We start from the raw sequence: 15,378 nt of genomic DNA, 5'->3' as shown, positions 1-15,378 counted from the left end.
AGTTATTGTAGTTTATTGGAAAAACAATTCTCTTTTAAATTTGTCTTTCGTTTATGGTTGAAATGTCTTTTGTGCAATCACAATTGCTTTTCTTAATTGTGGTTGAATTGTTTTTGGCACCTCTTCTTTTCTCATCTAACTTTGACTTTTCTTCATCTTCTTTTTATGACTTCTTTGTCTACTATGCTTTTCTCCCGTGACCCCTTTTTCTTTTCTTCTTATCTTCATCTACTTTGTAACTTTCTTATCTCTTGTGACCACCTTTCTTTTTCTTTTCTTCTTTTCTTCACATACTTAGACTTTTGTGGCTCTTTTACTATATTCATTTATTGAAGGGTGATTATGCATAGAAAATATTTCTTGAAGAGACATAGAAAAACTGTTAGAAAAGATAATACTTTCAAAAGGAATAATTTTAAAATGATAAAAGAGAAATAGTTTGTTATAAATGTGAAAGATTTGGTCATTATGCCAATAAAGGTAGAATAGAAAAGAAAATTAAAGAATTACAGATAAGTGAAGAAAATAAGAAAAATTTATTAAGAATTATGATAGACAGTGATTCAGATTTTGAAGAAGTAGATAAAATCTTAAATATGCAAGAAGAAGAAATTAATAGTAAAACCTCAAATATAGAAGTAGAAGATGAATGTTTAGGGAAAGGAATATGTAATTGTACATATAATGTAATAAAAAATCTAAATGTTATAGATAAAGAAAACTTGAAATTTTTAATAAAAATCATAGATAAAATAAAAGATGAAGACATTAAAAAACAATATTTATTTAAAATAAAAGGCATTAGATAAAGAGAAAAAAAAAATAATACTAATCTTATAAGTATGAAAGACATATTAAAAAGATTTGAAAAAGAGAATATTATCCCAATTGGAATAAAAGAATTACAGCAAGAAATAAAACAAACTTAGTGGTGCCCCAATTTTGTTACCTGTACCAAGAGATATAGTTGCGAATTATATGCCTAGAGCAAAAAGACATTCCCAAACTTCAAAAAGGAAATTGAACGCACTCTGAAAAGCATAGAGGTTTTAAAAGAAGATACTCTCACTTCTTCTAAGAGGAAGGGGATATAGTCACTAACTATATAGTTAGAAGAACTTTGGAAACTAGAAGAAAAACTTATTGGTGGCAGAGATCTCGGGTCAATTGGGTTTCAGTTGGTGACCTTAACACTCGATTTTTCCAACTCATCCACCAAGATTCGTAGGGAAAAAAAATCAAATAATGAAGCTTCATTCTGCTTCTGGCCAATGGTTTGACTCTGAGCAGGAAATTGGGTCCTTAATTTTAGATTTTTATAAAGATTTATTCTTTGCTAATCATAATAGCGACTTACATCTCGTCTTGAACTATGTTTAGCCTTGCATATCTGAAGATCAAAAACAATTGACTGGCTTCACCTATCTGTGAAGAAGAGCTATAGCAGGCAGTCTTTCAACTTGGCACTTCAAGGGCTCCAGTCCTTATGGTTTTAATGGCCACTTTTACCAAGTCTTGGGATGAGGTCAGTGATTCTCTTTATTTGCTAGTGAATATATTCTTGCTAAGAATGAAGATCTTAGTACTTCGAATGATACAAATTTAGTCTTAATTCAAAAAATTGAGAGGCCTGAATTGGTGAGTCAATTTAGACCCATTAGCCTTTGTAATTTTGCCTTTAAAACTCTTTTGAAAATCTTGGTCAACTGTCTGAAGGGTGTTCTTAATGAATGCGTTTCCTCCCATCAACGAGCTTTTGTTCCTAATCATCTCATTCACGATAGCATTATCCTTATTGTGAAGTCTTTCACTTTTTAAAATTGAAAAATACCGGTAAAAGATAATTATTTTACGTTCAAAATGGACACGAACAAGGCCTTTAATAGGCTAGAGTGGTCTTTCATTCAACTGTTTTAAGGATGATGGGCTTTTGTGACACTTGGATTCGTTGGGTTATGAAATGTGTTTAATGCTCTATCTTTAATATTCAGATCTCTGGTAAATCAATTGCCGAGGTTATACTCGAGAAAGGGGTCAAGCAGGGAGACCCTCTCTCCTCATATCTCTTCATTATAGCTAGCGAGGTCTTTCCCTTGATGTTAAGCGCCCATGCACATATTGATGATCTTATTGATATTCAAATTACTGAGAATTGCCCCATGTTGACGCATTGCCTCTTTGTTGACCACACGACACTGTTTTTGCATGTTGATAGAGCAAACTGTAGTATTGTTAAAGAGCTCCTTCTATCTTATTGTAATGCATCAAGTATTTACTTGGATTTTGCCTGTTCTTTAGGGTCGTTTGAAAGTAGCTGCCCTTGCTTAAGCCAGAGAAAAAGTAGGGAAGAAAGTTCATGATTGGAGAAGCATAAAAGAATGGGAAGTATACCTCTAAGCTTGGCTATAGACTCGAATATGCTAGGACTCATCCAGCGATCTTATCGGTGCCTAGTGTTTCTAATAGCATTATGGAAGCATGTATAGCAACTAAAAATCCATCCAAAAGTTAAGCATTTCATTTGGAGGGCTCTTAATCGGTCCTTTGCAACTAAAGATGCTCTTTTCTCCCTTAAATGCGCATCAAATCCTCTTTGCCCTCTTTGCAATTATCAGCTTGAAAACAATTGAGCACAGGTTGCTTCTTTGTGATTGGGTAAGGCGCATTTGGTTTGGCTCCCCTCTGTGTCTTACTCTTGACCCTTGCATATTTCATCTTTTGACAATTGGGCAGTCACTTTCTATCCGATAAAAGTCCATTTGATGCATATGAGAAAGCTTATATTACATGTTTATGTTGGATATTTGGAAAATCATATCAGCATCAGTATTGAATGCTACTGCTCTTAACCCAATTTGTGTTCTCTGTACTACCAAGGTTGCAGTTGAGGAATATTGGACCACCAATAATTTAATAGGTGAGACAAAACCTGCTGATCATTCGCGAATTCACTCGACTCCATTTGAATGTGATTCTGTAAAAATCAATTGCGATGGGGCTTTTGTCCCATATTCTAGTAAAGCCTTTATAGGAGTAATTTGTAGAGATCATGATAGTACTTTTCTTCAAGGTTGGAGGGAGCCTGTGACAGCAGATTCAAGTTTTATGACTGAACTCCTTGCTTGCCAAAAAGCTGTTCAGCTTGCCTTGGATTATAGCAACCAAAAGGTTATAGTGGAAACTGATTGTCTCGATTTATTCAAAGCTTTATCAAAGAAAGACTTCTCTTGCTGCGCTTGGTCTACTCACAATGCTCTTAGTGACCTATATGAATAGCTTGAGTCTCACAGCTTCATCTCCTTCTCGTTTGTCAAGCGGGAAGGCAATTTTGCTGCTGACTGATTGGTAGGCTCTTCCTTAAAGGGCGTGGATTCTACTCGATTACTTCTCAGCATGCCACTGCCTCTTTCAGCCATTGTTCAATTTGACTCATTTTTCTCGGTCTTCCTTTCAGCACCCTGTGATCCCACAAGGTAAAGAAGGAATTGGTTGAGTTGTCCTACTTTTAGGTGTCCTTGTTTTTTTTTTTTGTTTTGTTTTGGGTCTAGACCTTTGCCTTTGGGCTTATGGTTTTTTTCTCTTTCTTTGTTTCTTTGTACTGCAGTTTGCTGCGTTATTACTCTAATGGTTTATGAATGGAATGTTTTCTTGTTGCTTAAAAAAAAAAGGAGAAATAAAAGAATTAAAACAATTGAAACAAGAAATGGAAGAATTAAAAGAAAATGAAATCCAAAGAGAATTAGAAATATGACAAATAAAAGCCTTGTTAGAAACTAGTAAAATAAAAATAGAAGAAAATGTAGAAAAAGAAAACAGAAGATGAAATAAATTAAATTACTTTTGAAATAGATGGACCAAGATATATGAACACAATATCTCAAATAAACATGGAAAATGGAATTGCCAAGTGAGTTTAGTGATAAATAAAGAATTTTCAAGAAATATAGTAGCCTTAATCGATTCAGGGACAAACAGGAATTGTATATAGTAAGCATTAATTTCAACAAAATATTATGAAAAAAACTTGTGCAAGAATAAGAACAATCAATAGTTCTGAAGTAGAGATACAATATAAATTAACAAATACTCATTATGTATCAAGGAATATGTTTCAAAAATATTTTTATTAACTAAAACACTAGGCGAACATGCCATATTAGGTTCACCTTTCAAAGTAGATTATAAAGGAATAACAACAAAGATAACAAGAAAAAGATAATTTTTGAATGGATAAAATCTTAGATAGTTAGAGAAATAAACATGTTAAAACAAGATTCTATATTTAAAATAAATACTATAAATAGAAAAAAAATAAATAAACTTTCTTAATAAAGAAATACATTATAAAAGAATTAAAGAACATATGAAAATCTCAAAAATAAAACATAGGATAAACGAAATAAAAGAAAAATTTGAAAAGATATTTGTACAGAATATCCAAATGCTTTATTGAATAGAAAAAAAAAAACATATGGTAGAGTTACCTTATGAAGAAAATTTTAGTGAAAAACAAATACCAACAAAAGCTAGACTTATATAGATGAACCAAGAATTGTTAAAATACTGTAAAATAGAAATTTAACAATGACTTGAAAATAAATTAATAAGGTCAGCAAATCTTCGTAGAGTTGTTCATCTTTTTATGTCAAAAATAGTGCAAAAATAGAAAGAGGTGTTCCAAGATTAATTATAAATTATAAGCCATTAAATAAAGTTTTAAAATAGATTAGATATCCTATTCTGAATAAAAGGGATTTAATTTGAAGATTATTTAATGTCTTAATATTTGATATGGAATTTGGATACTACTAGATATAGATAGCCAAAAGAGATAGAGATAAAACAGCTTTTACAGTTCTTTTTGGACATTGCAAATGGAATGTAGTGCCTTTTAAATTAAAAAATATCCCCTTAGAATTTCAACAGATAATGAATGACATATTTTATCCTTACAATAAATTCACTATAGTTTATATTGATGATGTTTTTGTATTTTTCAATTCAATTAAAGAACATTTTAAACATCGTAATCAATTTTATGGAATAATAAAGCCAATGAACTAGTAGTCTCAGATAGAAAATTTAAAGTGTTTCATACCAAAGTAAAATTTTTAGGAATGGAAATATGTTAGGGAAAGATAAAGCCAACTAGTAAAGTAATAGAATTTGTAGAAAAGTTTGTAGATAAGATTATAGAGAAAACTTAGTTACAAAGATTTTAGAATGTCTAAATTATGTAGCTATTAGAAGTGGGCCAACCTAACCTAGGCCTATTACCAATTTATCTAGCCCTAGTTTATTTTTCTATTATCATATTTATTTTATTAGAGATATTTGTTACTGATTTATAGAGATATTAGAATCAGAATATTTATTATGATCTTTCTTAGTTATAAGGGCAAATTTGGTACGATTCTGTCAAATCTTCTCCCTTCTATATGTGTGCTTTGGTCTTTCGAATAAAGTGAGCTTCTTTGCATTGCAAACTCAAATGGTATCAGAGTTGCGACTCCTATGATGTATAACGCAGTGCTAACCAGTCCTAAAGCTTTCACCTCCTCCAAACTTTTTGGAGCAAGGTGGAAGCTCAAGCGGGACTGCAAACACTAGAGGAATTGGTACGGGTTCCTTTGGGAATTCACATATAGATTCCTCTTCTCAACTAATCATCATCCATCGACTCAACGACAACAATTATCTATAATGGTGCGAGGATGCAACAAGGAGCGTTACTTGATTGGGCATTCGAATGTGTTAGAAATTGGTGATCCCAAATATGAAGTGTATTGTGCAAAAAACAAAATGGTTATGACTTGGTTAGTTCACTCTATGAACACTAAAATTAGTGAGAACTACCTACTTGCCAACACTGCTCAAGAAATTTGGGAATTAGCACAGCGCACCTACTCTGTTCAAGAGAATAGTGTAGCTATTTTCCAAGCAAAATGGGACTCTCACGCAAGGGGAGAAATCAGTCACGTTGTATACACTTCCTTGATGCGGTTATGGTAGTATATAGATTTATATGAAGCTTATCAATGGTCGTATCACACTAATGAGGTGTATTACAAAAGGGTCATTGAATGTGAAAGATGTTATGAATTCCTTCTTGGCCTTATGACTTGTTTGAAGATTTTAGAGGTCGTATAATGGGTATGAAACCTCTGCCTTCACTTGATGAAACTTTTAACATGATAAAGTATGAGGAAAGCCACAATTGTTCAACTTCCTTCTTCAATTCCTTCTCTACCAACTGTTGAATCCTCAGTTATGGTGACTCGGGGTAATCAAGGGGGGATTCAAAATGGAAAAAGTCTCTTCATTGTGATTATTACAACAAGAATGGTCACACTCGAGAGACTTGTTGGCCAATTCATGGTAAACCTAATCACTTAAAGCAAAGGAATAAAGGTGACAACATAGGTTTTATAGTCAGTCAACTTGAAGGAAATTCATTGAATAGTTAAGAACTTGTGCTCAAATGAATACTAGAGAGGTATGCTCAAGAAAAACTAAGTGAGAAAACTTACTCTTTCAGTTACATTGGTTCATACAGGTACAACTCTACTTACTGTCCTAAGTTCTATTACTGGGTATAAAAATATTTGGGTTGTTGACTATAGTGCTATGGATCACATTACTAGATTTCGGGAGCTATTTTCTGAGTTTAGCCCTTATTTTGAACATACTCGTGTGCAAGTAGCTAATAATACTTATGCACAAGTTATGGTATCTAGAACAGGTGTTATTTAGAATTTATTGTGCTAAGGAATGTGCTATATGTACCTAATATTCAGTGCAATTTGTTGTGTGTTAAATGTATAGCCTGTCAGTTAAATTGCCTTGCAATCCTTAACAAGTTTCACTGTGTTTTTTTAGGATTTAGCCTTGGGAAAGATGATTGACAATGCTAAGGAACATAATGGACTCTACTACTTTGAAGGGAAACCTAAAAATAAAGACCTTTTGACTAATTCTAGTTTTGTTTCCAAACTTGTTTTTGCTTCTGCTGTCATGTCTCAAGAAGTGACTGTTATGGCATTTTCAATTAGGCCACCCTAGTTTTGATTATATGAAACTTTTGTTTCTAAGCTCAATGAATAAAATCAATTTTCACTGTGATATTTGTCAGCTTGCCAAACAAACTCGCAATCCTTATCTTGTTTCTACTTACACATCTACTATCCTTTCACTCTTGTGCACAGTGATGCGTAGGATCCCTCTAAAATCAAACACACTCTAAAGTCAAGTGATTTGTTACTTTTATTGATGATCATACTCATCTTATGTGGTTGTTTTTAATGGAAGACAAGTTTGAAGTTGTTACTATCTTTAATTCTTTTTTTTTTATAATTTTGTTAAAAATTAATTTCAGACTTCTATTAAAATACTTCATAGTGACAACGGAATTGAGTATCTTAACACTAACCTTTAAACCTTTCTAAAAAAGGAATACACCACCAAATATCTTGTATGCATACGCTCCAACAAAATGGAGTGACTGAGAGGAAAAATAGATATCTCTTAGAGGTGGCTATATCTCTTTTATTAGGTGGCAAGGTATGCAATAAGTTTTGGACAGATGTTCTTACTATTGCTTATCTCATCAATTGTATGCCCTAAAAAATTCTCAAGTTTTGAACTGCTCTCCAAAGTTTTTTAGAATCTTATTCTCACTCACATCTCATTAATTCTCTTTCAAAAAGGGTTTTTATGTGCATGGCTTTTGTGTTTGATGATGAGGGTGGGAAACTAGATTCTAGGTCTATTAAATGTCTCTTCCTAAGTTACTCCTTGACAAAAAAAGGGTACAAGTGTTACTCTCCTAAAAAACAAAAGTTCATGTCACTATGAATGTTAAATTTATTGAAACACTACCATTCTATCCCAAATTACCCATTCAGGGGGAGAATGATAGTGAATGGTTAATTTGTGCCACTTTAGGGAATGATCACCTAAGTAGTCAATCCATTGGCATTACTAATCTTGAACTAAAAATACTTATTTCTACTAGTCTTGACCTTACAACACCAAACCCTATTACACCTACTTTTGAACATGAAAACCCATTTGATCTTCATGCCTGTCAAGAACAGCCTTCTATTATGGATGAGATTAGGCAAAATCAACCTGACCCTATTATGGATGAGATGAGGGAAAATCAACTTGGACAGACTACACAAAGCGAAGGTTCCATTGATGTTTTGAAGAAAAGTCATGATTCACAACCTGAGGTTAATCTTGAAGATCTTCAATGGCCTATTGCTCTTAGAAAAGGCAAGAGAAGTTGCACTCGACTCTCGACACCCCATTGTCAAGTATGTCTCTTATGATAAGCTTAACACCAAGCTTAAGACCTTTGTTACTACTCTTGATAGTGAAGAAACACCTAGAACTTTTGAAGAAGCCATATCTGATTTGAAATGGAAATTGGCCATTGATGAAGAATTGAAGGCCTTGGACAAAAACCATACTTGGGAAATTGTTGATATGCTTAATGGACAATCAATCATAGGAAGTAAATGGGTCTTTATTAAGAAATACAGCTCAGACAGGACTTTAAATAAATATAAGGCACAGTTAGTTGCTAAATGTTTTACCCAAACCTATGGAATTGACTATCAAGAGACATTTTCACTTGTGGCTAAATTTAGTACTATTAATGTTTTGTTGTCTCTAGTTGCAAATTTAGATTGGCCACTACATTAACTAGATGTGAAGAATGCCTTTCTAAATGGAGACTTAGAAGAGGAAGTATACATGGAGATACCTTTTGGTTTGAGAGGACTTGAGAATGCAAACAAAATTTGCAAGCTTCGTAATTCCCTATATGAACTAAAACAAGGAGACTTGTATGATGGGTTCTAAACCTACAGATATTTCAATGGAACTTAATTGCAACTTGGAAGTGAAACTTGATGGGAAATCAACCAATAAGGAGAGGTACTAGAAGTTGGTAGGAAAGCTAATTTATTTATCTCATACCTAGCTAGATATATCTTTTGCTTTTGGGGTTATAAGCCAATTTGCTAGTAATCTATAGAAAGAGCATATGGAAGCCATCTACTGAATTCTCAGATATCTCAAGACTACTCCAAGGAAAGGGTTATTCTTTTCTAAAGGAGATAGAGTGTACAAATCTAAACAAATGGAAACAAGAGAACACTTGATATTAAAAGTGAAATGAATATAGAAGTCTATATTGATGCTAATTGGGCAAGATCTATTCTCAATAGACTTAGAGAAGTAAGAAACAACCAATTGTGTCTAGAGGCTCAGTGGAATCTGAATATAAGGCCTTAACTCTTGGAATTTGTGAAGACATTTGGGTTGTACAATTACTTAAAGAACTTGGTGTAGAACCACATACTCCAATTAAAATATGGTGTGACCAACATGACTGCCCTAAAGATTGCCAACAACCTAGTTTAATATGATTGTACAAAACATGTAAAAATTGATAGACATTTCATTAAAGAAAAAATAGAAGCTAAAGTTATAGATCTCCTACAGATCAGGAAAGTAAGTTGCAGATGTGATGATCAAGCCTCTTCATGCGAAACAAGTTTGATGAGTTAATAGGCAAGTTGGTAATGATTAATATCTATTCGCCAGCTTGAGGGAGAGTGTTGGAAGTGGGCTAACTTAACCTAGGCCCATTACGAATTTATCTAGCCCTAGTTTATTTTACTATTATCATATTTATTTTTTTAGAGATTATTGGTGTCGAACAAAGCTCAGTAGGCCACGTGCCCTAATTTCTATTTAATATTTATCATTTACTATGTTTTAATATTATATTTTTATGTATTGCATATGTCTCTAATTTTTATGAGTTTATTTTGCTAATTCTTTCTGTTTCTAGTATCTCGACTAGATCTTATTTGTTCTAGGATTTACGTCTCCTCTGTATATGTATTTCCTTCTATCAGAATAAACCTAAGCTTTTATCTAGCATTTATATTTCCTTATGGTATTAGAGCAACTATGATCCAATTCGGATTTAGGCTGCACAACGAAGGTCATGGTGATAGTGATGAATCAACTGGGAACAAAAATTCCCCATCTACCTTCGTAAGCCACTAAGCGCTAAATGATGTTACTGCAATCAGCATTCATGGATTGAATGGTCAGAACTATATTCAATGGGTTGCAAGCATGCGCCTATATATCACGGGCAAAGGAAAGTTCGAGCACCTTACTAGAGCAACTCCAAGACCTGCTTTGACTGATGGTAAGTTTTTCACTTGGAAGGCTGATGACTCATTTATTCAAGCATGGCTAGTGAATTCAATGACCCAAGAAATCAGTGCCAGTTTTGCTTTGTTTGGCTCAGCTCGTGAAGTATGGGAGGTCATGCCAAGGATATGTTTGCCTTTGTTAAAAACAAAGCTGTAATTCTAGAAATTGAAGGAGCTCTTCATGATCTAAGGAAAGGTGCTTCATCTGTTACACAATATTATACTAATCTTATTATGTAATGGCAGCAATTAGACACCTACAATACACATGAGTGGTCGTGTCCTTAAGATACTTCCTGATATGTCAAGATTAAGGAGGAGCAGAGAATAAATAAATTTTTATTGGGGCTGGATACTGCCTTTAATGATGTTCGTGGGCGAATCATGAGCCTTGAACCTCTACCATCACTAAGAGAGGTTTTCTTTACTGCAAAACATTAAGAAAGCAGAAAGAAACTGATCACAAATAAGCAACCTAATGTTGAAGATCTTACTTCAAGTGCCCTTGTATCCAAGGGAACTCAAAATGGTGATGGCAAGGGAAAGTGAAGCAACAAATGGTGTGATCATTGTCAAAAAGCTGGCCATGCCAAGGATGTATGTGGGAAAATTCATGGTAAGCCACCTAATCAAAAAGGGAGAGGAAAGTCAGAAAATAGAGCCTTTGCCACCACTATAGAGGACAAATCTGATTATGACACGCTAAGTAAGGAGGAAGTTGACCTTTTACGAAAGATGTTAGACAAACATGATTTGCATGAAAAGCATATAGCTTCTAGCAATATGGCCTACACTGGTAATGCAATTCTTGCCTTAAATTCTGAGGTTCATCACAAAGAAATGTGGATTGTTGATTCAAGGTCAGGGGCCATTGATCATATGATAGGTACCCTGGTTTGCTTTAGAATTTACAACCATGTAAAGTTATTATGTTTATTAAAGTTGCAAATGGAAAATCCCTTAGAGTTTAGGGAATTGGTACAGCCTATCTATTCAATCGATTAAAACTTGAAAATGTTTTATATGCTCTAGAGTTGAAGTGCAGCCTTCTTTCTATAAGCAAAGTGACTTTGCATCAATCTAGTGGTGTTAACTTTCTCCTTCAATTGTGTACTTTTTAGGACTTGGAGTTGGGGAAGATGATTGGCACTGTTGAGATGATAGAGGGGCTCTATTGTTTGGCTATATAGCAAGTTGAACGTGGCTTCTCAACTAGTCTTGATGCTAAATCAAAGTCACTTGATCAATTTACAAATAATGAAGTGTTGTCGTGGCACTATAGGTTAGGCTGCTTAAGTTTTCATTACATGTCCAAATTTTTTCCCAATTCTATGAACAAAAATATATTTTCTTTGTAATGTGATATTTGCCAACTTTCGAAGCACACAAAAAGCACCTACAAATCCTATCCACATGTACCATCTGAACCTTTTTCTCTTGTGCACAGTGACATTTGGGGACCTTCTCACATTCCCTCCTTAACTAATGCCAAGTGGTTTGTCATTTTTATAGACGATCACACTCGACTCACATGGGTTTTCATTTTAAGAGAAAAGTTTGACCTTTTCCACATTTTTATCAACTTTCATGCCATGATCAAAACTCAATTTCAAACTACCATTAAAGTTCTCCGTAGTGATAATAGAAGAGAGTATACATGCTCAGCCATGCAAACATACCTGAACCAGAATGGCATCATTCATCAAAATAGTTGTGTCCATACACCACAACAAAATGGCACTATTGAAAGAAAGAACGGACACTTCTTAAAAGTTGCTAGGGCTCTTATGTTTACCCATAGTGTTCCAAAACATTATTGGGGAGAAGCTATTCTTACTACTGCTCATCTAATCAATAGATTACCTTCAAGGACCCTTGACTTCCATACACCTCTTCAGGTTCTTACAAAAACCTTTCCAACCATACACCTAAATCACTAGTTCCAAAAATGTGTTTTTGGCCATCTTGCTTATGTACATAATGATAATGGTGGAATGTTTAATCCCAAAGCCTTGAAATGTATCTTCTTAGGATACTCATTTATTCAAAAGGGTTATAAATGTTATTTTCCACCTCTTAAAAAATTTTATCACTATGAATATCACTTTTGTTGAAACTCAGCCATATTACCCTTGTCCTCCCATTTAAGGGAAGGGTGACTATGAGTGGGAGCCTGCACAACCAAGTTTCTCTAATGAACCTTTGACTTTGTCACTAACTCTTCTTGCTAATGATCCTATCCTTGACCCACAACCTTCTCAAACTACCCAAGACTCATCTAAAACCATCCAAGAACAAATTGTAGACCTTGATATTTGATCCCAAGCCAAACAACACTGAATCTAATGTATTTGATCATGTTGTGATTGACAATACAGGATTTGAAGAGGCCAAGGCTGCTATTCTATTGATGAGCCTAATCACCCTTCTAGCTCTCATTAGATCCAAGATTCAACTCCAACTTCAGCTTCTGATGATCATGGGTGGCCTATTACTTTAAGGAAAGGGCTAAGAAAATGTACTATGCACCCTATTAGTAATTTTGTCTCTTATGACAAACTCTCACCTTGCATGTAAAGTTTTATGGTAAAGTTATCAGAAGAAAGATTACCCTTTAATTATCAAGAAGCAATTTCTGATTAGAATTGGAAGGAAGCCACTCATGATGAATTAACCGCATTGAAAAACCATACTTCGAAAATTACTAAGCTGCCTCCAAGAAAGAAAAGTATGGGGTGTAGATGGGTTTTTACAAAGAAGTATAATCCAAATGGAACTCTTAATAAATACAAAGCCCGGCTTATTGCAAGAGGGTACTCGCAGACTTATGATGGTATTGATTACCAAGAAACGTTTGCTCCTATTGCAAAGTTGAATACCATTCGGGTGCTATTATCCTTGGCCGCCAATTGTGATTGGCCTTTACATCAATTAGATGTTAAAAATGCTTTTTTTCAATGGAGACTTGAAGGAGGACGTGTACATGGAGATTCTTGAGGGATTATCAAAATAAAGAAAGCCAGGTATGGTGTGCAAACTATATAAATCTTTATATAGACTCAAGCAATCAACTGAGCTTGGTTTGAAAGATTCTCTAAAGTTATTAAGAACTTTGGATACGCTTAGTGTCAAATTGATCATACAATCTTTGTGAGACACTTGGAAGGAAAAATGGCAATGCTTATCATTTATGTTGATGATATAGTACTAAGCAGTGATGATTCAGTTGAAATACAGAGATTGAATAAGTCATTGCAAAAAGAATTTGACGTAAAAGACTTGGGAGGTCTACCATACTTTCTTGGAATAGAGGTAGCTAGATCTAACCAAGGGATTGTGGTGTCATAAAGGAAGTATACTCTTGATTTGTTAAAAGAAACAGGGATGCTAGGTGCAAGACTAGCAAAACCACCTATGGAATCTTCATGTAGATTAGATATTAAAGAAGAGGAGGATTAAGAAGAATCAACCTTAGATAATAAGGAAGATTTACTTTCTGTTGATGCTAATAGATATAAAAGACTTGTAGGTAAACTTATCTACCTATCCCACACTTGACTCGATATTAGCTTTGCTATTGGGATGGTAAGTAGGTTTACTAATGATCTAAGAGAGAAGAATATGCAGGCGATTTATAGAATGTACCTTATGATGACTCTCGATAAAGAAATTTTCTTTGCTAAACGTGATTATAGAGGAATCAAAATTTATACAGATGCTGACCATGGAGGCTCTAGCCTTGATAAGAGGTCCACTTTTGGGTATTGCACTTTTATGTAGGGAAATCTAGTGACATAGAGGAGCAAAAAGCAATCTGTTGTTTATAGTAGTGCAGAATCATAACTAAGGGCCTTAGCTTATGAAGTGTGTGAAGGAATATGGCTACAAAGAATGCTAAAAGAACTAAAATTTACAATAGATTCACCTATTAAGATTAGGTGTGATAGCAAGTTTGTGATAGCTATGGTTGAAAACCCTATACATCATGAAAGAATGAAGCATGTTGAAATAGACAAGAACTTCATTAAGCAGAAGATAGATAAGAGAATTATTGATTTAGCTCATATACCATCACAGCTACAAGTTACTGAAGTATTCACCAAGCCATTGGCTAGGTTATTATTAGAAGAATTTAGAAGCAAGTTGGGAATGACTTAATCTATTCACTAGCTTGAAGGGGAATGTTGGTGCCGAACAAAGCCCAGTGGGCCCTGTGCCCTAATTTATATTTAATATTTATCATTTACTGTGTTTTAATATTATGTTTTTATGTATTGCATCTGTCCTTGAATTTTAAGAGTTTTTTTTCCTAATTCTTTTTGTTTTTAGTATCTCGACTAGATCCTATCTGTTTTAATGTTTGCGTCTCCTCTATATATGTATTTCCTTCCATCAGAATAAACCTAAGCTTTTATCTAGCATCTATATTTCCTTAGAGATATTTGTTACAGATTTATAGGGGATATTAGAATCAGAATATTTATTATGATCTTTCTTTGTTACAAGGGCAGATTTGGTGTGATTCTGTTAGATCTTCTCCCTTCTGTATGTACGCTTCGATCTTTTGAATAAAGTAAGCTTCTTGGCACTGCAAACTCATAGTAGCATACTTCCTTCTAAAGATAATGTGATAAAGATAGCCTTACTTTTTAAAAGATTTCAAAAAAAAAAAAAACCTTCCAGGATGGAAAAACAAAATTATAGAAATAGTAAAAAAAAAGTTAAAACAACAGGTCAAAAGCCTACCTATTTAGGGATAGCAACTCCAATAGTCTTTAAGATAATGGAGATAGATGTATTAAAAATTGGATATGAAGGAATCTTAAATACATTAGATGAAGATAAATAAAAAATAATTAGATTTTACTTAGGAGTATGGACAAAGGCTCAACAGCATTATTCCACTATTAAAAAAGAAATTTTATCTATTATTTTGTGTGTTTTAAAATTCCAAGCGATTTGATAAATCAAATTTTTTTCATAAAAATAGATTCTAAAGCAGTAGCAAAAGATATTTTACAAAAGGATGTTAAAAATTTGGCTTCAAAACATATTTATGCTAGATGGCAAGCAATTTTATCTTATTTTCATTTCAAAATACATTTTAAATAATTCTCTTCTAGATTTTCTAACAAAA

The 15,378-nt window shown here is 33.7% G+C and overlaps 1 long non-coding RNA gene across 9 annotated transcripts in view; it reads left to right on the top strand.

The window, feature by feature from the left end:
- Positions 1-824: 824 nt before the first annotated feature.
- LOC129309156 (uncharacterized) overlaps positions 825-15,378 on the top strand; it is a 29,142-nt gene continuing 14,588 nt past the window's right edge. For 3 of the 9 annotated variants that reach the window (XR_008592856.1, XR_008592855.1, XR_008592854.1), the window contains exons 1-5: positions 825-1,525; positions 2,299-2,655; positions 2,878-3,473; positions 11,363-11,523; positions 12,620-13,264. This is a non-coding gene — a long non-coding RNA (uncharacterized LOC129309156). Of the gene's footprint in view, positions 1,526-2,298; positions 2,656-2,877; positions 3,642-6,879; positions 7,125-11,362; positions 11,524-12,619; positions 13,265-14,752; positions 14,815-15,378 lie in introns of those variants that run through there. The other 6 variants (XR_008592861.1, XR_008592857.1, XR_008592862.1 and 3 more) reach the window with 5 other exon arrangements.

This window comes from Prosopis cineraria, unplaced genomic scaffold, assembly GCF_029017545.1.
Source record: "Prosopis cineraria cultivar Desert tree isolate PC_DT_omini unplaced genomic scaffold, ASM2901754v1 PC4, whole genome shotgun sequence".
Taxonomy (NCBI): Eukaryota; Viridiplantae; Streptophyta; class Magnoliopsida; order Fabales; family Fabaceae; genus Prosopis; species Prosopis cineraria.
This window is presented reverse-complemented; position numbering and strand designations above follow the sequence as displayed.